The 26,580-nt window shown below is 43.7% G+C and overlaps 1 long non-coding RNA gene across 1 annotated transcript in view; it reads left to right on the forward strand.

The window, feature by feature from the left end:
• LOC138439506 (uncharacterized) overlaps positions 1-26,450 on the forward strand; it is a 108,543-nt gene extending 82,093 nt beyond the window's left edge. Inside the window, exons 4-6 of the long non-coding RNA XR_011256750.1 lie at positions 21,841-21,977; positions 23,547-23,646; positions 26,036-26,450. This is a non-coding gene — a long non-coding RNA (uncharacterized lncRNA). The remainder of the gene's footprint in view (positions 1-21,840; positions 21,978-23,546; positions 23,647-26,035) is intronic.
• The last annotated feature ends 130 nt before the right edge of the window (positions 26,451-26,580 follow it).

Below are 26,580 nucleotides of genomic sequence, written 5' to 3' on the forward strand. Positions count from 1 at the left end.
GCCCTCCAGGCACCTCATGCAACCTGATGACGTTCCTCAGACTTCCTTGTCTGGTGTCTTTGTTTCTTCCCTAGCCAAACCCTCCGCATTTATCTAGTTTATCTTATCCGATTTCTCTCTGGATAAGCAGCTCGGTTTACATACTTAACAGAGCAGAAAGAGAACTTGTCATTTCTGAAGAAAGAAGTGATGCGGCAATGTACAGGGTGGAACAAGATTAGGCAGGATCAAAAGGCAAAAGCAGGATGCTCATAACAAAGAGTTTAAAAATTATAACCTTCATTGTTCATCCTATTGGAATTTACTGGCTGTCAGCGCACCAGCGCACCGTGGGTGTAAATTGTTAGGCATCTGGATGAGAGATCGGCCTTTACTCCTTCTGGCTGATGACATCCTCTAGCAAAAGCTCAATGTCATCATTAAAAAGAAAGAACAGCACACTGATGAATTAATTTGAAAATATCTGACCAGCTCTTCCAGTCACAAATCTGGAAATAAATTAACAGGTATTTTGCATAAAGTACAAGAGCATGGAGTTAAGTACCTGGAAAACCAGTCCTTATTTGCTGTGTTAGTCAGAGTTCTCCAGAGAATCAGAACCATAGGATGTGTGTAGAAGTATGTATGTGTGTGGCAGTGAGGGGAAAGTATTTTTAAAAATAGGTTTGTGTAACTGTGGAGACTGGCAAGTCTGCTCTCTGCAGGGAAGGCTGGCCAGAGTTGATGCTGCAGTCGGGAGTCCACAGACAGCCTAGAGTCAGAACTCCTTTCTCTTTGGGGATCTCAGTCTTTCAAGTCCTTCAACTGTTAGCATGAAGCTCACCCATATTATGCAGAGTCTAAGTCTACTGATTTAAATGTTGATCACATGTCAGTGTACCTTCACAGCAACATCTAGACTGATATCTCATCAATAAGACACAACTAGCCAAGCTGCCACATAAAATTAGCCATTCCTGTCACCAAGTATCTAATTAATATGATGAGTGGGTGTATTTGTTAGGGCTGCCATGACAAGCACTATACAGTCTGGGTGGCTTACACAACGGAAATGTATTTTCTCACAATTCTGGAGGCTGGAAGTTTGAGATCAAGGTGTCAGGAGGGTTGGTTTCTTCAGAGGCCTTTCTTCGTGGCTTGTAGATGGCTGTCTTCTTTCTGTATCTCACATTGGACTTCCCTGGTGGCTCAGACAGTAAAGCATCTGCGTACAATGCGGGAAACCTGGGTTCAATCCCTGAGTCGGGAAGATCTGGAGAAGGAAATGGCAACGCCCTCCAGTATTCTTGCCTGGAAAATCCCATGCACAGAGGAGCCTGGCAGGGCTCATGGGGTCACAAAGAGTCGGACACAACTGAGCAACTTCACTCACTTTCTCTTTGTAGAGGTTTGTGTCCTAACTTCCTCTTCTTACAAGGTCACCAATCATTTTTCAATTAGGGTCCACCCTGTGACCTCACTTGAATGGAATTACCTCTGTAAAGCTTCTATATCCAAGTAGTCACAATCTGGGGTATTGGGATCGAGGCCTTCAACATATGAAATCTGGAGAGAAGGGGCACAATTTAGCTCTTAATAGTGGGAAAGCACAAGAAAATCCACGGGCTGTGGTGGCTCTCCATTGTGCTGAGAGGTGCTGAGTTCGGTTTGACCATGTGCAAGTGATCAGGGGTAGATCTGAGAGCAGATCAGTTTGCTTTGATAGACGGATGACTTCTCTTGTCATGAGCTTTTAAAAAATGAGTGTTTATATGCTAACCATTGGGGCTTCCCAGGTGGCACTAGTGGTGAAGAACCCACTTGCCGATGCCGAAGAGGGAAGAGATGCAGGTTCAATCCCTGGGTCAGGAAGAACCCCTGGAGGGGGTCATGGCAACCCCCTCCAGTATTCTTGCCTGGAGAATCCCATGGACCAAGGAGCCTGATGGGCTGCAGCCCATAGGATCATACAGAGTCAGACACAACTGAAGTGACTTAGCACACACACATGCTAACCACTAGGCTGAAAAAACTGAGATATGGGATAGGGAATCAATTTGCTGCCCCAAAATGTAGGCTAGGCATGGTTCCACATGGGTGTCATCTGCAAATGTCAACATCTCTTTTCCCCAACCGTATTAAGAAAACAAAGCTGTTGGATAAGAGAAGTGGGATTGTTAGACTCTCCACAGCATATGTGGCTGTTGATTACTTCTTTTGGTTTATAAACTCACTACCTGATTTTAATACTTAGACTAAAACATTCTTCTTGATTGATTGATTGATTGGGGGATTTTTAAGCTTACCGGGTTTTTCTAATCAGAAAAATATTCTGGCTTATTGCATAAATTTGAAAAATCTATTAAAAAATTATTAAAAATCAGAGAAATTTCACCACATATTTAGAAAACCAGTTAATAGATTAGTATATTCCTTTCTTTCCCTAGGCATACATTTTCAATAAAATTAGGATTATACTATAATGTTTTCACAAATTCTATCGTAATGAACATGTCCCTGTTTCTTACGAAAATATTTAAATGGTTATGTATGGTGCATTTTATCCATTTCTTTGCAAGTATCCATTCATTTCACATGTTTTTTTTTTTTTGTTTTTTGTTTTTTTTTTTTCCTTCAGTGCCTCAGCATGCTCTGCTTGGTGCTAGGTGCTGGGGATGTGCTGGTAAAACAGATAGGAATCTTGCCTTCATAGAGCTTTTCCCATTGTATGGATATATGAAGATTTCCTTAAGCATACCTCAAAGAGAGCTAAGCTGGGAGGAAAGCATTTTGCCCTTTTCCTCTCCCAGCTGTACACCTAGAATGTGATTAATGGCTGGCACTCCAGCAGCCATCTTGGGCCATAAAGTAACTTTGAAAATGGAAGCCAAATATTGACTATAGGATGACATATAGGATATCTGGGGGTCTGAGCAAATCATGTAGCTAGGATAGATAGTTCATGAGCCCTGGGCTGTCCACATCATGACTGAGTCCATGTGAAGGTGAAGGTGAAGTCGCTCAGTCATGTCCGACTCTTTGCGACCCCATGGACTGTAACCTACTAGGCTTCTCCGTCCGTGGGATTCTCCAGGCAAGAATACTGGAGTGGATTGCCATTTCCTTCTCCAGGGGATCTTCCTGACCCAGGGATCAAACCCAGGTCTCCCACATTGGAGGCAGACGCTTTAACCTCTGAGCCACCAGGGAAGCCCAAGTCCATGTGAAATGAAGATAAACTTCTAAGCTGTACAAGCACTGTTATTATGTGGTGATATGCACCAAACTCATTTCCTGATACAATGCTATTTGTGTAGAAGCTGCAAAATTCTACATAATCCAGTATATCACATTTTATCAACTCTAAGATACATTTATTTTTGCTTCTAAAATGCATGATTTTATGATTCTATATGCCCTCATCAACATGGTTTAAATGACAGATTCCAAAACTCTTAGTGGTATATAAAATAATAGTGAATCTTATTGTCAATGTTATGGCATCAATGAAACGTGATATGCAAGTTTTCTTTGGGCTCATTCTTTGCTTTTTATCTTAAAATCTAAATAATAGAGATAAACAGAACAGTAAACGTTTTTATACTTAGTGCCCATAATTGAAAAAAAGTAACTTTTTGTTCACTTTTTGGTTTAAGATATTTTAAAATAAACAGAACATAACAGATAAAAAGCTCAAGTCCTCTCTTTCCCGTCTACCATGCCTATTACATTACCCCCCACCCGCAGAGACGATTGTTATCACAAATCCGGCATTTCTCCTTCTAGACTACATTTTATTACCATTGATAAATATTATAAATATATAACATTTCTATATGTTTTTAAGCTCTAAATATATGCCACCACACTGGTATCATTCTGCAACTTGCCTTTTAAAATAAATGCTGTGTTTGAAGTCTGTCCAGTGATGTGCTGGTAAGTGCTTAACCACCAGCCCTTATGATGGTGAAAAGGGGTGCGATTTATTGCTTTTTCTAATTTCAATGTTGTAAATACTCCTAACATGACTGAACTCAAACTACTGATATACTATCAACCAGCTCATAAAATTCCTGAAATTTTAACAAATAGCTCTTGAGACCCGGCTGTAGCATTCCACTAAATCATTCCATATCCTTGGGTAGATCTGAGCTCTGCGTTTGTTCATTTTGGATGGTAAGAGTGTGTCCTGATGTTTCTGCCAGTTTGCTTGTTAGCAGACACCTAGGTTATTTCCAGGGCGTCACTGCTGTAAAGTAGCACTCCTCCTACGGCTCTCTTGAGCACACTGCAAGACTTGCTGAGTTATTGGTATGTTCATCCTGAGTTTTACTAGATCTGGAAAACTGCTCTCCTCGGTAGCTGCACCAGTTTACCCACTTCCTGCTGGGATGTGAGAGATCCCACTTCCCCACAACCTTGCTGACACTGGTGATATCAGATGGTGATATTTGCCAATCTAAATGGTGAAATTCCATTGATTTCAGCATTTTTTGAAGTATAGTTGATTTGCAGTGTTGTGTTAATTTCTGTTGTGTTGATCTTTACTGTCACAGGACCATCTCATGTAGTGGGCAAGTATTTTTAGTGGGGGGGTACACTTTGTCTCATCCTCTGAACAAGACTGGCATTCTGTTACAATGGGGAAAAAAAAGGAGATGCCTGCCACAGGAGTTATTTGAATGTGAATTTTGTGTACATTATTTTTTCATAGTATCATCAAATTGGGTAAATGCTGGGAACTTAGAAATTTCTACTATCTCCCAAAAAACACAGAACATAGTTTTTACCTTTCATTACCTTTCATTGCTTTATTCTTCATTGTTTTCTTCATTTTCTACTACCATTTAGGTATATAGGCTTCATTTCCCTTTGTCTCTTTTCACTAATTCAAAAAGAATTTTACTAGGCACAAGCTATCTTATGATGTTTTCCAGGTCTGACTCATGCCAAAAAAGGGCAGAGATTTTATAAGTATAGGTTGTGGGGTATGAGAAAGCAGCACATGGGGCCAAAAAAAACACAACATCTGATTTGTCATTATAGTTTTGTGTTTGTAAGACAAGTCTGTTTTATTATCTCATATTACTTAACATAACTCAGGAATGCTTTTTCCCAAAGTTGAAGACTTAGCAATATGTGTAGGCAGGACCAAAAAAGGTGTGGTTCCTTTTAGACCATTTCCAAAAGGTGAGTCATGAGAGGGTTGTAAATTAAATATCTGCGAAGGAGGATATCTGGTATGAAAGGAGGACATACATTAGATTCCACAGCAATTAGACTTTTGTATTAAAAAAGCATCTGGTTTTAGAACTTGCAAAAAAAGAATAAGGGAGAATTTGAAGGAGATCTTGAAGAAAGCATCCAGGCACTCAACTAACGGTAATTACTACATACTGTGACTGTAATCACTGCTCCGCTTCCTAGGACACTTGTTATGGGGACGGTACCTGCAATGTATCCTCATGTGTGCTAGTTCACTTCAGTCGTGTCCAACTCTTTGAAACCCTACGGACTGTAGCTCACCAAGCTCCTCTGTCCATGGGATTCTCCACGCAAGAATGCTGGAGTGGGTTGCCATGCCCTCCTCCAGGGGATCTTCCTGACCCAGGGATCAAACCTGCGTCTCTTGTGTCTCCTGCACTGGCAGGCAGGTTCTTTGCCACTAGCGCCACCTGGGAAGTCTGCAGTGTATCCCCATTAGGACCTAAAGAGGGTGGTGTGCGTGTGAGTGTCCATGCCGCTCTGTAAGATTAACTTATTGTGGCTTCAACTTTACACATTCTCCATAATAGATCAGAAAAGCAATTAGTCATCTACCACCAAGTGTTCCATTTAACATTTTATATTCCCACTGGAAGGATTTCAATTCTAGTTCTGGATTCGAAACTTTTTGAAATAAGGAAAAACGAAAAACTTGAACGATGTGTTACACGAATGTAGAGCTTAACACATATGCGTCTTTAGGAGTGCGTGTGTCACATGATGCAAAGCACACAGGTTGTTAACAAGAATGGTCTCCTCCAGCCTCCACGGCTGTGCACCACATCCGTGCTTGTGCACATGTTCCTGTGAACTGAAGCTAGAGACTCGCACTTGCATCAGGCTGCTGTGCAGATGACAAGGCAGTTTCCATTTCACACCTGGCACACACGGGTTGGTCAGTACATGTTAGAACCTGCCCCCTCTGTCCTTCAAGGTCATGTGCATTATAAGTTTGCCTGTACTCACATAGGTTTAGCTTTCCCTATAGAAGAGCCATTGGGAAGGGCAAAGGATGATTCTGGGGCCAAGTCTTCCTTCAGGGTCCTTGAGGTCAGCCCCTACCTTCTGTTTTAGAGGACCCCTCAGACATCTGGATTAACACTACTAAAAGATATGATGGCTTTTTCTATTTCAAATTAGCGGACATTGAAAATCAGCATGGGAAAAGCAGCTACCTCCAAACTCTCACACTTAAAGGAGTAAGTCCAGATTGAGACCTGTGGATATGGGTTCCGGTCCAGGCAACACCTGAGGACAGAGTGGTTCCTGTCAGTGTGGAGCTGGGGCTTCGAGCATCTTTTCTTCGGCTGACCTGAGCACGGGGCTTGACCAGCCATTAGAGTCAGGGAAGAAGGTGAATTCTTTTTTAAAGACTTCTTTAAAAAAAGAAAGTTGAAAAAATGTTTTAGAATTACAGCAGAAGTTTTAGGAAGGTTCAGAGGTTTCCCCTGTAATCGGTCCTCACATGTGGATAGCCTCTGCTATTACAATATCCCCCACCAGGGTGTACAGTTGTTACAAATGATGAAGCTACAGTGATGCACTGTTACCACTCCAAGTCCTTAGTTTACAGGAGGGCTCACTCTTGGTGCTGTATATCCTACCAGTCTGGACAAATCTATGGTGTCATGTGTCCACCGCTACAGCATCATGCACAGTATTTTCACTGTCCTGAAAAATCCCGTTCTCCACTTGTTTATCCCTCCATCCCCACCTAACCTCTGGCAACCACTAGTCTTTCTCTTATCTCCAGAGTTTTGCCTTTTCCAGAATGTCATATAGTTGGGGTCATACAGTTTGTAGCCTTTTTGAATTGGCTTCTTTCACTTACGAGTATGCACTTAAGTTTCCTTTCCGAGGTTCGATAGCTCATCTTTTGGTGCTGAATAATATTCCATTGTCTGGATATACCAACCCTTATTTATCCATTCACCTACTGAAGGACATCTTGGTTGTCTCTGAGTTTTGGCAGTTACGGATAAATCTGCTATAAACATCCATGACAGGTTTTAATGTGGATATAAGTTTTCAACTCTTTCAAGGAACATGATTGCTGGATTGTATGGTAAGAGTATGTTTAGTTTTGTGAGATGCTAGACTACCTTCCACAGTGGTTGATATGAACCATTCTGCATTCCCCCCTGTGATGAATAATCTTGCTGCACCACATTCTTCTTGGCATTTGGTTTTGCCAGCGTTCTGCATTTTTGCCATTCTAGTAGATGTAGTGGTGTCTCATTATTGTTTAGAAGGAGAATTCTTCAGGTAAAGAGTCCCTTTATTTCCCTCCTATAGAGAGGATTTACTTCAGGCCCAAGGCTCTCTCTTTGGCCCTGGCCATGGTGCTGAATCATCTGATGTTTGAAAGTTCAGCTCCTACAATGGCAGTAGATTTATGATCTCACAGATGCAGAATGTGTATCAAGTGGTATAAGGCAGTGTGTGCCCCTCCGAAAGGCACATATTTAAGCTATAAAGTCCATCTGCTCCCTTGAGCTCCTTTTAAGGAATGTAAGATAGGCAGAGAATTTCTGGCTAAAATTTATAGATTAGGGTGCTCCCAGTTCCGGAACTCCATTAGAATATGAGTAGAAGGTTTTTAAATAGTCTGAAAACCAGCTGGTGCCAAAGTCAGTGGAATACAGGTCAAGTGCAATATTTTACCCTCAATTTCTAAGGGAGTAGCAACAGCTATGCCATACTTCCCAAGATAATGATTAGAGAGAGGCTTCTGCTTCTCAGAGTGGAGGTTTCCAACTTCAGTGTGGTGCTGCTTTGCTGACAACCAGCAAATCTGTGTTGACATAAAGCTTTATCTTAGGTTAATCCTCAAAAAACCGAGTTTGTGGAAAACAGCACTTTTCATGCCAATGCTATACTGCATGCTTACCTACACTGTGCAAGGTGTGTGCTGGGAGTGTGGACCCTGACATCAAAAGGCTTACAGCCTATTAAGTGAGAAAAAACATGAATGTGAGTGATGCCAAAGGAAGGCAGAAACGTACTGTTGCTCTCACCAAGATACAACGTGTTGGAAGAATTGTGACAGGACAGTGATCCACTCTGACCTAATACCTAAGCAGGGAGTTCTCCAGAGTCCTGCACTCTGGTCTTGACCTTCCACTTACCTTCCATTTCAGACCAGGGGCAGACATATCTAAATTGATGAAGTCCGGTCAGCCATACATTTCTTTTTAGAGAGGAATTCCACTTTGCGACGAGATCCTGGTCATGACTTTTGGGACTTCTGCTTGCTGGGAGCTCAGGAGGATTGCTTTCCCCCCCCCCCCCCCTATTCAAGTACTGCCAACCAGGGAGAGGACAGTCTCAGGCAGGTTGGGGCAGATAGTGTTTAATCTGCTCCATGGACACACATTGCAGCTCCATCTCCACCAGCTCTCTGCAAATAAACAAGGCAGAGATTACTGTATGGAGGTGGTGTAAATCATGGGCTACATAGAAATTTGTTCGGGAAGGACAAACCACATGATCAGACTTTCCTCTGCTGACTAGGAAGGACCCTGGTCACAATAGGATTCCAGTGTCTTTCACCTAATTAAGCATCAGGGGTTCCTCCTGCCCTTCTTAGGGTCTCTTTCTCAGGACTTAGGGTTCCCTGGTGGCTCAGCTGGTAAAGAATGGAGACCCAGGTTTGATCCCTGGGTCGGGAAGATCCCTTGGAGAAGGAGATGGCAACCCACACCAGTATTCTTGCCTAGAGAATCCCATGTACAGAAGAGCCTAGCTGGCTACAGTCCAGGCAAAGAGTTGGACACGACTGAGCACAAAGCTCCTTCTTCTGTCTCAGAACTTAAAAAGTACTTCAAAGAGAAGGTTGTGGCATGCTAGGTAAGCAGCTTGGGGAGAGTAGTATGAGGTTTAATAGCATGAAAAGACAGCACTTGCAATCAGTTTGCCAATATCTTGAGGTGGAAACGGCCTGAGAAGCAGAGTTCTGGGCGTGTTACAGAGGAACTCGCCTCTCAAATCTTAGACAGTCCCTGGAACACTGTAGCTGCTCAACAAATCTTTATTTGACTGAATTGTGCTGAGATACTAAAGGAATGGGGGATGGCTGCTTCCCAGGGCCAGTGTTGTGCTCCAGAAGGCAAAGTGGAATGAGTCACGTGTTCTGGGCCTTTGGGACACTCCCACAGCCCAGCAGACCGTAATCCTCACGCTGTACAGCACCGAGGAACTCTTGCTTCGGGGACAAGAGGTATGAACTCAGGAAAAGCTTACCCAAGGACCTAGAATCTAGCCCATCTCAGCAGGACACATCTCTCTTTGTTTTGTTCCAGACTTTAGACTTCTTATTTTGTATTGGGTTATAGCTGACTAACAATGTTGTGACAATTTCAGGTCAGACCCATCATCTTCAGATAAAAAAAGACCCATATACATGACCACAACCCCTCTTTTTCTCTTTATGACCATTACCACTTTCATTTTCAAGACCTCTCCAGGAGGTATTGCTATTGACCTTACCTTCTAGGTAGGAAAAATGGGGCTAGTGCTTTCTTTCAGCCCATCAGGACGGAAACAGGACCTTTTCCAAAGTCATCTCACAGTCATTTGCAGGCAAGGTTCCTGCTTCCCCTCCCCCCACCCCCACCAAGAATTTCATAACTGTTCACTGTTTTATTGTGGAAGGTCTGCTCATTTATGTTTCTCCTGGCCTCTTCCTCACCCGACTTTATTTTTTGCAGGAAGTCAGTAAGTGAGCTAGGATGAGAGCACAGCTCCATGTACAGTCCACACCTTAGTCCTTTGTCCTGGTTATCCTGCCTGCCCTTGACCTTCCCCTCTGGCCTGTTCAGTCACAGGAAGGAAGCCTGAAGGGAGTGGCAGCTGTTTTCATAGAGTAAAAATGCCTCTTTCAAAAACATACCCAAGGGCTGTGCTTTTTTCCAAGACCAGTTCTGACAGCTAAGAAGGCTAGCGCCCAACTGGCACACTCCAGTACCTTTGTCCTGTCACCTCCTGCCACATCAAGCCTTTGGCACAGGACTGGCTACTCACCCTCTGCCAGGCCTGCACCATCTCTGCCCAACCCATGGCGGGTGGTGTCCAACACTTTGGGGTTGATACAGACTGGTGCAGTGCCACACTTCTGTGGGTCTTTGTTTCCCTGGAGGCAGGATTTATAAAAAGCAGCAGATATAACATGGACCTTCTTTCTTCCTCCTCCTCTTTGACTGCCTCCTAAGAATTTGATGAACAAGCTCCCTGTCCACCTACAGACCCCTCTCACCTACCTGAAGGAAGAACTGTGCACCCACCACCACTCATGTCTTCTCTAGCTTTAGAAAGTGCTAATCCTGAGACAGCAAGTCGGCACAGCTTGGCCTCAAGCTTCCCAACCGCACCCACATACCAGGGCAGTGCCAGCTCAGGCACTTATCTATTGTTTCCACGCAGTGGGCAGGGTTGGCCATTGGATACTAAGGCCACCTGGGTGGAATGAGCCTTTGCAAAGCAGGGTGGGTCCAAAGCAGTTGGCCAAAGGTGGTTGCTTGGCCTTGAGAGTGGGAGTAAATGAGGGGTGTGGTGCTCAGAACGTCTCTAGAACCAGGTCTTGGGGATTAAGAAAAAAAAAGTTCATGCCAAAAAATTCTTTCATCAACTTAAAATAATTTCTACAGGGTTCTAAGCTCTGGTATCAGAAAAAAGCAAAACTCATGGCCTTGGGTGGCCATTGTGCGTAAATGGTGTAGGACAGACAGGATGTTGGCGATGCTCTTCCCAACCCTCACTGACTGCTGAACCTAAGGAAACAGTTCTTTTGGATACTTCTCATTTTTCCCAACTGTAGAATGGGGTTGTTCAGTCATTCGGTCATGTCTTGACTCTTTGTGACCCCGTGGACTGCAGCATGCCAGGCTTCCCTGTCCTTTATGATCTCCTGGAGCTTGCTCGAGCTCATGTCAGTTGAGTTGATGATGCCATCTAACCATCTCATCCTCCGTCACCCCCTTATACTGTTAAAGCCCATCTAAAAGTCTTTAAAAAAATGATTGGCTTCAACAGCTTCAACAGCACATCAGCCAATATGCTAGATGACATATCAAATGGAACTTGTACTTGGCAGGCTTAGCAGTTGCTCTCATGACTTGCTTTTTCCATTTAACAAAATACTGACCTCACGTGTGGGTAGAAGTCCATCTCTGCCCGCCATTGTGTTTAGTACATCATTTGTATTTCTGTGCTGTAATTTATTTAAATGATCTGCTATTAGACTGTCTCCAGTTTCTCATAATCCATGTGATGTAAGGTGCAGCCTCGTAGTTGATTCTGTCCACACCTTCGTGTCATTGCCTTGACTGTCACGAGTGAGGGTGCAGGGCTTGAGGGGTGTGCACATCCTCATGGCTCTGCTTCCTGACACTCACACCTCAGGGCCACTGTGCCGCTTTACCCTTCTCCCTGGCAGTTCCTGACATCAGGCATTTACTACCATAAATGAATATGTTGCTGCTGTAATGGAACAAAAATAGTGTCCTGTTGTTATAATTTGCTTTTATTTCTAATGAATTTTTTTTATTTAAAAAAGGCTTAACTTTCTAAAACTTAAAACATGTAAAAGAAGAGGATGAACAAAACTACCAAGGCAAAGGAAGATGGCACCAAGGTTACAGGTGTGTGGCATCCGTCCACTCAGTAGTGATCCTATTATGGCCCCACATCTGGAGTTCCAAGTAGCCTCAACCAGATAACAAAGGCATTAAATGACTCACTGGAAAAGACCTTGATGCTGGGAAAGATTGAGGGCAGGAGAAGGAAGTGACAGAGGATGAGATGGTTAGATGGCATCATCGGCTCAATGGACATGAGCTTCGGTAAGATCTAGGAGATAGCGAAGAACAGGAAAGCCTGCTATACTGCAGCCCATGGGGTCACAGAGAATTGGACACGAGTGAGCAACTGAACAACAACAAAAAGCCTTGTAGAGTTGATCTCAGCTCTCATCAGGTCCAGAGATAAAGAACTGTAACTGCAGTGTTGCTCTGATTTCTTGGAGGCCAGTTAGTAGAGACCCTCCCCTTCACACTTCCTCCTGACCTAGGCAAAGGCTGTGCCCTTGTTCCTCTCATCTTTCTCAGCAATACAGAAAAAGTTCTCTTTGTCGGCCACTTACATGCAGCCCCAAAGAAGTCATCTTGCCCCTTACCCACACAGAGCATAATATGATAATATGAACAGAATCCCAGCAGCTATGCTGCCCCTCAGGTACTAAAGAGCTAAAACAAAAAGACCAAAACCAATATAGGGTTGTTTGGGTACATAGTGATGCTACTATCTGGCATCTGTAGCTCAGATGAGCTTGTTTTCTTATCATTTTTAAAAATTGTGGGGACTTCCCTGGTGGTCCAGGGGTTGGGAGTCTGCCTGCCAATGCAGGGGACATGGGTTTGATCCCTGGTCTAGGAGGATTCCACATGCTGAGGGGCAACTAGGCTTGCATTCCACAACTCTGAGCCTGGGTGCTGTGACTGCCAAAGCCCATGCACCCGGAGCCCACGCTCTGCAACAAGAGAAGCCACCGCAACAAGGAGGCTGTGCACTGCCATGAAGATCCAGGGCAGCCAGAAATTAACTTAAAGAATTGTGTGCTGAAGAGTGCACTGTCAGGGAGACTACTGCTAAAGTAACCTGGACTACCCTCGATGCCTGCCGGCCAAGCTTCTGATAAGATTTCGCACCAGGATTTCATGGTCTTTTTCATGATGAGCAAATGAGAAGGTTCCTTTAATCTCTGGTCAGTTCTTCCACCAGGAATGCCAATTGATCATCTAGAAGTCCACAAGCCACTTAAACCTCGAAGCTCCTTTTTAAATTTACTTCAGAAAATTTTTTTGAAGTATAGCTGATTTACAATGTTGAACAGAAAAGGGACTCAGTTATACATAAGTATATATTTTTTCATATTTTTTCCATTATGGCTTATCCCAGGATATTGAATATAGTTCCTTGTGCTGTACAGTAGGACCTTGTTGTTCATCCATCCTATATATAATATTTTTATATAATATATATATATAATATAATTTGCATCTGCTAATGCCAGATTCCCAATCCTTCCCCCTCACCTTTGGTAACCACAAGTATGTCCTCTGTTTTTGTGAATCTGTTTTTGTTTCTAGATGTGCTCATTTGGTGTTATATTTTAGACCCCACATATGAGTGATATTAAATGGTCTGTGTGTTTCTCTTTCTGACTTACTTTCACTAAGTATGATCATCTCTAGGTCCATCATGTTGCTGCAGATTAAGTCTCTTGATCCCTCTGAAATGAATTAAGACTAATCCCTGGAGTCCAGCTTTTTTGGTTTCTTAATAACTAGTACATTGAAAACTATTTCCTTAATTCTTAAAAAGGCCTTGAAATGTCACCTTTGAAATATACTTCATTTAAACCTTACAGCTTTGAAAAAATCACAATGTCCAATCTAAAAGTGGCCTCAGAGGCAATATAAGTCAGGGGTTCTGAACTTTGCCTTGGAGGCTTCTTGGAAGGCCCTCAGGGACCTGTGAGCCTTCTAAAATATACTTGTGTGTGTACACATGTGTACTATTTTTCTTTTAAGGGAGAAGGACCACAGCTTTCACTGGAGTCTTGAAAAAGGACCCCGATGGGACCACTTCGTTTCAGAGATGAGAAAATTTGGCTCTTTAAAATGGTAAGGTAGCTGGAACTAGACCCAAGCCACCTGGCTTTGAGCTCTTTATACAGTATTATACAATTAACTTTAAAAACCTTATAGCTGTTCAGTTAAGCACAGTGAACTCATAGGCTTGTTGACTTGCTTCTGAAATCCCACTAACATGATAATAAACGGTAAAATAAGTATGAGCCAATAAGGACAAAGAGAATGCCAGAGTGGACAGTAGCCTGTGAGGCTGTGGACAAAATCTTAAGAGAGGAGACAGATACGTGGTAAGGAAACAGGCCAAAACCTTAAGACCCCAGCAAACTGGTAACTGTGCACGTTGGTGGAAAGTGGAAGGTGCAGTCGCCTCTGAAAATGGGGACCAAAAACAGGCTCGCTGGGAGTCTGGGTGAGGGCTCAGTTTTAACTCCAGGCTTCTCCCCTGTCCTTCCCAACACAGATGCCACTCTCTGGAGACGCTCTGGACTCAGGGACTCTCAGGCACAGCCATGGGAAGATCGGGTGCCTTACTGTGAAGAGGGTTAGACTTTAGTCCATGTTGTGAACAGTCAGCTTCCCTCATTGTTCAGCTTCTAGCTGCTTTCCTCAGTTCAGTTTCCAGCACCTGGCAGCCAAGCTTCCACTATACCTCCATGCTGGGTTGTCTGCTTGTGGTTGTCACCATGCCTGTCTAAGGCTGGGAACCACCCTTCCCAGAACCCCTTTCCTGGCACGATTCCAGGCCCAGTCTGCCAGTGAGAGGAACGTGAATAAAGATTTGGGTGCCAGAGCGGAGGAAGCACCATTATTCCAGCGGTCAGATGTGCTCTCTCCCCACAAGCTCCCATTTCACAGCCCCTTTTGGTTGGTAGATGCTGTGGCTTCTTGGAATTGCCTGGTGCCTCCAGCTTCTGCTCATGTTGCAGGCTCACATCTTCAGTGACAATTTCACTAATTCTCTAGTTGTAGCTTTCAAGGCCTCCCCTTTTCCCAGCAAACCTCGTCCTGCGTTTGTGAAGACCCTAAAGCCTGTATGGGCCTCCCAGGTGGCACTAGTGTAAAGAACCCACCTGCCAATGCAGGAAACATAAGAGACATGGGTTTGATCCCTGGGTTGGGAAGATCCCCTGGAGGAGAAAATGGCAATCTACTCCAGTATTCTTGCCTGGAGAATCCCATGGGCAGGGGAGCCTGGCAGGCTACAGTCCATGGAGTCGCAGAGTCGGACATGACTTAGCGACTAAACACACACACGTTAATGGCTATAATTAATTTATTCTAGTGAAACCTGTGGTGATTCTCTTTGAGCCTAACTGATTGACCCCCAGCAGGAGAATGAAGGATTCATCACTGAAGAAACTGACCAGACCAAAAAGTGAAAAAAACCGACAGTTTATAGAGAATGAAATTGGGAATTCTCAGTGAGCAGCTGTCCTTCCAGTTACCCTGTAGTGAAAGGGTTAGTCACTCAGCCATCTGACTCTTTGCAGCCCCATGTTCTGGAGCCCACCAGGCTCCTCTGTCCATGGGAGTCTCCAGGCAAGAATACTGGAGTGGGTTGCCATTCCCTTCTCCAGGGGAATCTTCCTGACCCTGGGATTGAACCTGGATCTCCTGCATTGCAGGCAGATTCTTTTACCGTCTGAGCCACCAGGGAAGCCAGTTACCCTGTATGCGTTTTCTATTGCTGCTGTTAGAAATGTTTACAAACTCAGTTGCTTAAAACAACATAAATTTATGACCTTACCATTCTAGAGGCCAGAAGTCTGAAGCAGGTCTCACTGGAGTAAAAGCAGTGTCCGCAGGCTGCATTCCCTCCTGGAAGTTTTGGCGGAGATTCTGTTACCTTTTTGTCCCAGCTTCTAAGAAGCTGACTGTATTCTCTGGCTTGTGACTCACATCCTCCATCTTCAACGCCAGCAATGTGGCAACTCTCCGACCTTTCTTAGGCAGTCAGGTCTCCCTCTGAAGACAGCTGGGAACCATTCTCTCTTTTAAGGGCTCAAGTGATTAGATTGATCCCACCTGGGTCATGAAGGTTGCTCTCTCCATCTCAAGGGTCTTAACCTGAAACTCATCTGCAAAGTCCTTTCTGCCATGTGATGCAACATTTCTACAAGTTCTGGGGTTTAGGATGTGGACATCTTTGTCATTATTTTGCCTCTCATGCGTCCTAGGATGAGCCCAGCAGTTGGTAAGTTCTGCCAATGTAAAGAGAGCTTTCAACAGCTTTAAAGTCCGCATCCTTAAATATGAATGGATAGTCAAGGATCACAAGACATCCGAGAAAGCCTCTAACGTGAAAGACAAAACCAAAAATTAAAACACAAAGAAACTGGGATAAACAGGTTTATCAGCAACAGTGCAGGGAGCAGAAAACAGTGCGGGGAGAGAAATATCTATTTAACATCTTCAGAGACATTCATGAATCCTCAAAACAGGAACAAAAGGCTAGAAAAAAAAGACAAAAACTCTCAGATATTAAACACATGTTAGCAAAAATAAGAATTTGATATTAATGTTTTGAAAATATAGGTGGGAATTGTCCCAGAAATGAGAATAAGATCAAGAAGATAGGAAACTGGAAGGGGGAAAAAAAAGAAAAATAACAGAGATTGTCCAGGAGGGCCAATATAGGAAAATTAACATTTCCAGAAAGAAAGAACAGTGAGAATGAATACATGAAATTATCTAAGAAATAACAAAAATTATTTTTGAGTTGAACAAAATAAACTTCCAGGATGAAAAGGATATTAAATACCTGGTTGAATAAATCAACAAAAGCTCGATCATACACATAATTGTGAAATTTAAACAACATAAGGAAGAAACAGACTCTCCTAAAAACTTCCAGAGAAAAGGAGCCAGAAAGTAGCATTGTATCAGACTACTCAGCAACACAGGGAGCTAGAAAACAAATGTCTGCTTTCCAATCAGGAATTAACATAAAAGTAAAATGAAAAGCCTAAAAAAATTACCTCCTGGTCATTCTTTCTTGAGGGCTTCCCAGGTGGTGCTAGTGGTAAAGAACCTGCCTGCCAAAGCAGGAGACAGAGATGCGGGTTCAATCCCTGGTCAGGAAAATCCCCTGGCAACCCACTCCGGTATTTTGCCTGGAGAATCTGATGGACAGAGGAAGCTAGTGGGCTACAGTCCATAGGGTTGCAAAGAGTCGAACACGACTGAGGCAACTTAGCACACACTTCCTTTCTTAGGAAACTACCGAAGGATGGGCACAAAGTTAAAAGTAAAGCAAGAGACATTCCAGGATCCAGGGTGGGGAATCCAACCCAGGAGAAAAGCAAAGCAGTTTCTCCATTCTGAAGGAGATCAGCCCTGGGATTTCTTTGGAAGGAATGATGCTAAAGCTAAAGCTCCAGTACTTTGGACATCTCATGAGAAGAGTTGATTCATTGGGAAAGACTCTGATGCTGGGAGTGATTGGGGGCAGGAGGAGAAGGGGACGACCCAGGATGAGATGGCTGGATGGCATCACGGACTCGATGGACTTGAGTCTGAGTGAACTCAGGGAGATGGTGATGGACAGGGAGGCCTGGTGTGCTGCGATTCATGGGGTTGCAGAGAGTCGGACACGACTGAGCGACTGAACTGAACTGAACTGAACTGAATGAAATTAAGTCCTGGGATGATGGCTGGGAACCATGCCCAGAAAACGGCCAGTCCAGATCACCACGGGAGGATACACAGCTCCAAGAAAAAAACGCTGAGATGGTCTTAGGGTTTCATAGTGAAGACTGGAAAATAATTAAGTATCTAGAAAATTGAGCAAGTTAAAATTATGAAATTACTAACTTCAGTATTAAAAGTTTAAAAAGAAATGTAAAATGATGTAGACCCGGGTTCGATCCCAGGGTTGGGAAGATCCCCTGAGGAAGGAAATGACAACCCACTTCAGTCCTCTTTCCTGGAAAATCCCATGGACGGAGGATCCTGGTAGGCTAAAATCCATGGGATCTCAAAGAGTCAGACACAACGGAGAGATTTCACTCACTCACTCATGCTGTCAATAGTATATAATTACCGACACTGATTCTTGGTTTAACTGAAAATTGTGCTGTAACTAAACTGTGATGGTAAATGGAGTACGATGTACTTAAGTGTGATGTTAGAACTAAATCCTCATTTCCCATAGTAGAAAAAGTAAAATAAATAAAGGAGAAATGAGGAATAGCAGTATGAGCATTTTAAATGGAAGAAAATAATCAGAAGAAACAAACGGGCTGAAAAGGGCAGCTTGTGGACGGGCAGGGGATGGCCCTTTGTTACTGCGGGACCAGCACCACCTGACCTGATAGTCTGTGGACATGTATGCCATTGCTGGAGATGTAGAGAAAGACAAGCCCAATGCCATCAGACTGAAAGCAAATAAACAAAACGTGGTCTGCCCACACGGTGGGGTATGGTTCAACCACAAAAGCAATGCAGTGCAGACACTGCGACAACATGGCTGAGCCGTGAAAATGTTATGCCAAGTGAGTGCAGCCAGGCCCTCATACTGTGCGTATCCATTTGGCATGATGTCCGGAACAGGCAGGGCTTCCCAGATGGCGCTAGTGGTAAGGAACCTGCTTGTCAGTGCTGGAGATGTAAGAAACGTGGGTTTGATCCCTGGAATGGGAAGATACACCGGAGGAGGACATCCAGACCACTCCAGTATTCTTGCCTGGAGAATCCCACGGGGAGAGGAGCCTGGTGGGCTGTGGTCCATAGGCCATGTGTCACAAAGAGTCGGACACAACTGAAGCGACTTAGCACACACATATGCCAGGACAGGCAAATCCATGGAAGGCGGATGGGTGGCAGAGGAGGCACTGAGGAGATCTTGCTTAATGGCTACAGAATTTCTGTTGGGAGTGATGAAAATGTTCTGGAACTAGGTAGTGGTGAAGGCTACACAACAATATGACTATAGGAAAAGCCACTGAGCTGTGCACTTTAAGTGGTTAAAATGGTGAACTTTATACGTTAGGGTGAACTTGCATCTCAGTAATAAAGTTTAAAGAATACTGGGTTCTGTCTATAGAGTATACAGATTTGATTTTAATTTTTTGCTAAACGAAGAGTTGTTTACAAAGTCTCGAGAGCATATTTCCACAGTCTCTGGCTTTGGTAAGCATAGGGTGATGAATATGATTGAAGCTTTTGATGATTTATGGTTTCCACAGTTTATGAGGATCAGTCATCATTCTGAATAGTCAAGATTATATCTTAGGCACATTAGACAGAAATGAATTATGTACTAACCTCCAAACATAATATTAGAAATATTTATGCATGCAGTTTTTCAGTAAACTTAACAGCTTGCTTTCTTGTCATCTGACACTTTCAAAGTAGAGAAGTGCGGAAAACTTAATGAATTCAGAGTTCTGGAAAGTGACGGCTTGTGAATGAGGTTACACTGTGTTCTGGTCCTTTTTTCCCCCAATTGTATTTATTTCTCTCTTGTTGGCATCTCTTGCTTCTGCAACATCTTCTACTGCCTGTTTCATTCAGTAGTTGATTACTGAAGATCAGGTATGTCATTCTGGCCACAAAGAAGGGCTTGATCCCTCAGAGACAAGCCAGGAAGTAAATCTTGGCCACTAAGACTTGGGGTCTCATGTGTACATTATTTTCAAAGTTCAAATTTGTTTCTGTTGTTATTTTTAGTGGTTTATTTGGGATTTTGGTAGGTCACCAAGAGGACTTCACAAATCCAATCTCACTTAATAGCTTTTCAGGATCTATCCGAAGTTTTGCCTTACTTGTTATTTTCTGCTAAGTCACTTGACTTCCTCCTTTGTACAGCCTACTTAAAAATTCAACCGATTTGCCTGTCCTGGCATATGTGTGTGCTAAGTCGCTTCAGTTGTGTCCGACTCTTTGTGACACATGGCCTATGGACCACAGCCCACCAGTCTCCTCTACCCGTGGGATTCTCCTGTAAGTGACACCACTAAAAGTTTTACTTGTACATGGATTGTTCCTTAAGAATCACTTGGAACAATGCTGCAAAATAATGCAGCTAAACGTTTAATTAGACAGTAGTTTATGATTAAATGCTGTACACAGAGTTTTGTTTGCAAAATGTTTACAGCTACTAAGTAGTTATAGTCCATGATTAATTCGTGGCAAAAATCTAGTAATATAAATTCATTCCAAGGAAAAACCCAGAAAGACCAAGTGACTTGCCAAGATCGCACTGCATTAGGAATCAATAAAAATGTACATTAGGACTCTTAGTTGAACAGTCTCCATTTAAATAGTTACAAGCAAATTAAGTATTTGCATATTATATAAATAAAATTAATTTATGCCAATATCCTAATGCCAAAGAACCATTTGTGAATCTTGTAGCATTCAGTATACTTATTAATAAGTGGAAACCTTTAAAGGTTTTTAGCAACATATATCTGACTTTTTAAAACTGTGACTTGTTAGCACCTTGTCATTTATTACTTGGGAGCCACTCCCACCTCCCTCCTCAGTAACTGCACGATAACAGTTTTTAGTTAATGTAATGATTATTTTTCTAAATAATTATAAACAATATCCCTAATTAAAGACTTTTCTAATATCCCTTCGTTATTTAAAGAATAATAAATAATATATCTTCCAGATTTTAGCAAACACATATATATTTCATCTTGTTCTACACACACACATATACACAAACACAAACACATAGAGTTATGGGCTGTGATATCTATTATGCTACTAAAAATGCAACCCCAATTGTGGAATAGTAAAAGCACATTGTTGGGAAAACTGGTGAGCTGTGAATCAGTTCTGAGACTTAATGAACAGTAAGGCACCAGTGTTGGTTTGTTAGTGTTGACAGTGAACCATGATTACATACAGCATGACAGAGGGTGAGAGAGAAAACCTCTTTGTACTCTTTTTGCCTTTTCTTTAATGCAGAGTTATTCCAACAAGAAGTTTACCTAAAAAATTAGGTCCTATAAGCAGAAAGTTTGAGTCTAGACATGAGTACTATGAGCTGTATAACAAACAGCTACTGCTGTGTAACAACCAACCCCCAAACGTAGTGGCTTAAAGCAACAAACCTGTATTTATTTTGTTGTTTTAATGTCCCAGTTTCTATGGGTCAGGAATCTAGGCACATTTAACTGGGTTCTGTGACACAGGGTCTCTCACAGGCCACAGTCAAGGGATTAGCTGTAGCTGCAGTCACCCCCAGGCTGTTTGCAGGAGGTCTCATTTCCAAGTTCACTCACGTGACTCTTGGCAGGCCTTGGGTCCTCAAGAGCTACTGTCTAAAGATGTCAGTTCCTTGCCAGATGTGCCTCTCCACTGGGCAGATCCCAACGTGGCAGGTGCCTTTGCGGAGAGAGAGAGAGACAACGTATACAAGAGCATGACAGAATCACAGCTATTTGTGACTTAATTTCAAAAGTCACATCCTTTTACTTTTTGCTGTTATTTTATTTGGGAGAAGCAAGTCATTAGGTCCAGCCCACACTTAAAGGGGAGAGCATTACACTGGGCATGAAGACCTGTAGGTGGGAAGCAGGGGGGGCCAGCTGAGAGCCTGCCTACCAAATGAACAGGCCTGGCGTGCTGTAGTCCATGGGGTCACAAAGAGTTGGGCACGACTGAGTAACTGAACTGAACTGATGGTGATACCCACAGTGGAGACAGCAGCACTAATGAAGAGAAGAGCCCTGGAATTGGTGATTTGGGTTTGTACTCCTGCACAAAAATCTTAAGGTTACACCGTCACTGACAAATCATTTCTTTTCGCTTGTTCTCTCGTGCAAAATAGGAATAACAGTAATAATAGCAACGTCACAGGATGATTTTGAAAGTTCAGTTAAATAAGATAATTCGTGTAAAAATGCTTACCAAGTGCCTTGCACAAAATAGGAGCTCAGTGTTAGCTGCTGCTATTGTTATCATCATTGTTGTTTATTTTCCAATTTAGCATCACTTGAGCCAGAAGCTGGAGAATAAGCTGGAGTTCTAGGCTGAGGAGGAGAAGGAAGATCCCAGCAGAGGAACTGTCACACACAGGCTTGGCGGTGTGAAGGTAGCTGCAGGTTCGCAGCAGCAAGCAGCTGGGTGAGCTCAGAAGCTGGGCCCTGGGGGCAGGGGTGGGTCTGGAGAGGAAGGCAGCCCTATAGGCAGGGGTGAAAACCCCCCAGGGAAGGAGGGGGAGCCAAGTCACACGTCAGGAGAAGGATAACCAGAGGCAACACGGAAGCTGGAGGGAAGGTGAGAGGTAGGATAAGAAAGCTGCCTAGGCTCCTGAGGGTGCAGGGTGGATTTCAGAAAGGCAGGGCAGAGAAGCAGCACAGCCTGGGGAGTGAAGTGAGGCTGGGGCAGCGGAGGGGAAAGGCAGACACTTCTCAGGCGGTCAGCCTTAACGTGGCGGGCAGAGAGCAGGGAGAGCTGGTTTGGGGGAATGAAAATCAGCACAGCTTTAGTATTATAACTGAGACCAAAAAATGGGGCGGCGGTGGAACCCCGTGGCGGTCCAGTGGTTAAGGCTCCATGCTTTCACTGCCGAGGGCCCAGGTTCAATCCCTGGTGGGGGAACTAAGATCCCTGTTGCTTAGAATAGCAGGTGAAACTATCTAGTCTTCTCTGGAGCCAAAGTTCAAGCACAGCTGCCCCTCAGCCTGTCTTGAGTAAGATGTCCTCATGGAAGAAGGCTGTGGGGAATGTGACCACTTGGTCCTGACTAGACCAACTGAAGAACTGTGCCAATTAGCGTGTGTGTGTGTGTGTGTGTGTCTGTCTGTCTGTCTGTAACTTATCAGGCGGCCAAGTCTGGTACAGCTGTTGGAGTGAACAAGTGATTCTTTGCAAAGTTAAAGATTTTGTATGGGGGAAAAAACGGAAACATGGACACAAGGAATTCAGAAAGATCTTTGTGGCTAGAATTCTAGTTTGAGGAAAATCATCACGTAGCAGGTGTATCTGAAGCAGGGGAGTAATAAGGTTGCTCAGGGGGAAAACAGGTAAGAAAGCAACAGGCAGAGTCCTGGGGAACGAATAACCAGAGGACAGAAGCAGCAGCAGCGAAATGGCCTTACTTGATGTGCGTGGCTGACGGAATGTTTTGGCAACAGATCCCATGTCGTAGCCCTCAAGTGGAAGGACTCTCCCCGACAAATTGCAGGCAGGAGTGGGGAGAGGCAGGGCGGGTGTGGAGAGGGCGGGGAGGTGGCGGTCGAGCTTTGCGAAGCAGGGCGAGGAGTCGCCCGATGTCAGTCAGGCTCCGGGGCTGCTCCAGGCCAGAGAGAAGATGGAAGGTCGAGGTCTGGCCTTCCCGCAGGAGCCCCTGCTGTGTTCCAGGACGGCGCGTGAGGTCAGGCTGACAGTGGCTACGCCGCACCGGCACCGGGGCAGCAGCCTAGAGGAGCCCTGGGAGGCGGGGCGACTGAGACAGCTCCCTCCCGAGCCCTTCCGTGCCCCTCCCCGGCCTGGGACCAGAAACTCAAGGGCGGTTTTCAGTCTTCATGACTTCCCATCCACAGTAAGGAAGACAAATTCAGGAAAATGGTTCGTGTGTAACCTGAGGCCTTCTTCACCTTGTTTGCTATACTGAACAGAAACGTTAGCTTCATTGTGCCCTAGAAAGATAAACTCGGTCATCTGTGCACCTTCCTTCACACGCCTTGTTAGATTTAACTTCCAGCTGCCTGAGCCTGATGCTGCCTTCAAGAGAAAGACCTGGCTGACCATGGAATTCACTCCACCCCACGGAGGCAGGGGAGTGTCAAAGGTGAGGTTCACAGGCTTCTCACTAGCAGCAGAAATTACTCCCTCCTCGTGACACCTCCCAAATGACCCGAGGAACTGACTTCACCCACTTTTTCCTAGGTGTCCAGCATCAAAACAAACATCCCTACAAAGTCTGTGGAATTCCTCTAAAATACAACCACTAGGAATATGCTAATAGTTATTAGCATTTATTAGCATTATTAGTATTATTAGCATTTATTAGCATTAAAACACACGTAATTCATGGCAATGAAACTAAAAAAGAAAAACCACCTTGATAGGTCCATTTTCTTAGTCTTGACCCCGAAGGTCACCAACACGTTCTCTCTCCTTAGTCAGCAGCCCGGTGCTCTTCCCCAATCATTATAACCGATTTCAGATGGTGCTAGAAAATTATATTGACTCTGAACACCAAAAGAAATCAGTCATCCTCTAAGGGGGGGTCACAGGAGGAGGCGAGGGCTGGGAAGGCCCCAAGATTAATCAATCTGCCATCTGCCACACTCTGCTTTAATGCACGCACGGTGGAGGCTGTGTCATGGGAAGAGTGCTATAGAAGGTTTATCGCACAGATGAGTGTGAAGTTCTAGGAATGAGATGTTGCGTCATTGACCTGTTGTGTGTAACGCCACGGCTCACCGATGCCAGTGGTGGGTTGGGTCAGCACAGCTCCAGGCAGGCTCTCCTCGCCAGCTGGCCTTCAGGGCTTCGTCCCTTTTGTCCTTTTTGCCGCCGTTGGTGCAGCTGGTCTCCCCCAAGAACACTGATTTCAAATGGTGCTAGACAATCACTATTTAAATCTAAACCACCATATGAAACCAGCTTCCTGAAGAAGCTTTGAGATCTGTTCTTCCTTCGGAATGCTCTCTTAAAATAAACAAAGACAACCTGGGATGGGAAAAGTGGAAACATTGCTGTGAGGTATTTCCTTTGTGGTGTAAGGAAAGCCTTAGCACATCTGTATGCTTATACTTCTGTCTTTGTTTCCATAGCTGATGTGGGTATGGGCCAGTGACTGTGGCTCTTTAATTCTCAAGCTGCCCAAAGACTCAGTGTTTATCATTCAGGGGCAAGGCACAGGTCAACTTCTTTACTCCTGGTGGGAGGTCAAGGGAAACCCTCTACTTAGGTAAAAGGTCAGCCGGAGCTGACCCAGGGGTTGGAGTGCCCAGTGCAGGATGAGTCAGAGTGGTACAACATCCACGTAAATGGTACCAAGTAAGCAGGTGCTCTGGTACAAGTTCAAGACCACGCTTTCCTAAACCTAGTGCTTTCGTCTGAAGATAATTTTGTTTGAGTCAAAGGATGACTATGATTTGGGGGGGCCTAAAGGAGATAACATAATAGCTCAGAGGCAAAGTAATATATTGATGCTGCTGCTACTGCTGCTAAGTTGCTTCAGTCATGTCCGACTCCGTGCGACCCCTAATGAGAGCCAATTTTTTTTTTCAGAATGGAATTCCTTAGATTGCATCTATTTGTTAAGGATTCCTGTTGGCTTTACTTAAGCTCCCTTCTGTTCACTGCACCCCTGGTTCTCCTTAAATTATTTTTTTGCTGCAGTTCTTTTCTCCTTCCCATTATCGTTCTTGATATCATTTATTAGGAAGCTTACTGCCATTCCCTTTAGGGTTCCAGGGATCCAAGAAGATACGTACTATGTCCAGGTCACCCAACCCAAAGAGATGTGCTTTCTTTTTTTAAAACTGTTATGAAAAATTTCAGACACACATTACATTTGAAGGACAATGAAACGAATTCCTAAATTTCTTCCACCTAAATTCAGTAACTGTTCATTTTGGGTACTTTTGCTTTAGTGATGTACAGCGTATGCATACTTTTTGCTGAATCATTAGAAAGTGACTCAACAACCATTGTGGCATTGTGCTCCTAACTTTTTGAGCAGGTCTAAAGAAAATGGGGCCATTCTTCCATATAGTTATATTTTATTCATACCTAAGAAAGTTAACAATTCCTTAGTATCATCTGACGTCTAGCCTATATCCAAGTTTTCCCACTTTCTCCAAAAATTTTTCTTTTATGGATTTGTTGGGTTGTTTTCTACCCCAAATCCCATCAAGGTTCACTCACCAAGACTCTTTGGTTTCTTTTAACTTAAAACATCTCCCTGTCCTTTTTTGCTTTTCTCATGTTGGTATCATCTTGTGAGAATGGGTTTGAATCTTGGTTGTACCACTCACTTAACTGTGCTCTCTTTGCTTAAAGATTAATTAACAGAAACTTAGCTCTTCTTGACTTGCCTCATACATCAAATGAGGGTGGGAAGAACATCCAATTAAACGTGCCTGTGGTTGAGGATTCCAGGTGGGCTCAGCAGGATGTTAATAAAGGAGGGCAGGGAGTTCAGCTCACATTCTTATCCTTGACAGGCTTGGCCACTGACCCCTTCATCAGGAGATCGCAACACAGGCTCACCCTTTACAGTGGAAAAGCCGCATGTATGTGCCTACTGCTACTAGGCTAGATTTCTCATCTCTTTAAATAAAGAAATAGAATACTATTGGGCTGCAGAGCTGGGTAGCAATCATTTCATCAAAGCTACTGCAAAGGAATGCGCATATTTTGTGAAGTGACAGGCAGTTAACATTTCAATCGGAGAGTCAATTCAAGCATTTAAACCGGAAAAAGTGCCAAGACACATGTAATCACTGGCACTCTCAAATAACTATGTCACTAATTTTGTTCCTTCTGGATATCCTATTGTAATTGATAATAACAGTGACTGAAGCTATGCAAGATGCAGCCAGACTGTTCTCATCATTTTTGGTTAAAAAAAAAAACAAACCCAAAATCCAGAACAAAAAGGTCTGCTTATGTTTTACAAGTGACTAGTTACAGCTTTTGCCTACTGCCAATCAGAAGTTTTGTTTTGTTTTCAAATGACTGACACTTCAGTTATGGAGAAAACGTTTTC

This window comes from Ovis canadensis, chromosome 4 (assembly GCF_042477335.2).
Source record: "Ovis canadensis isolate MfBH-ARS-UI-01 breed Bighorn chromosome 4, ARS-UI_OviCan_v2, whole genome shotgun sequence".
Lineage (NCBI taxonomy): Eukaryota > Metazoa > Chordata > Mammalia > Artiodactyla > Bovidae > Ovis > Ovis canadensis.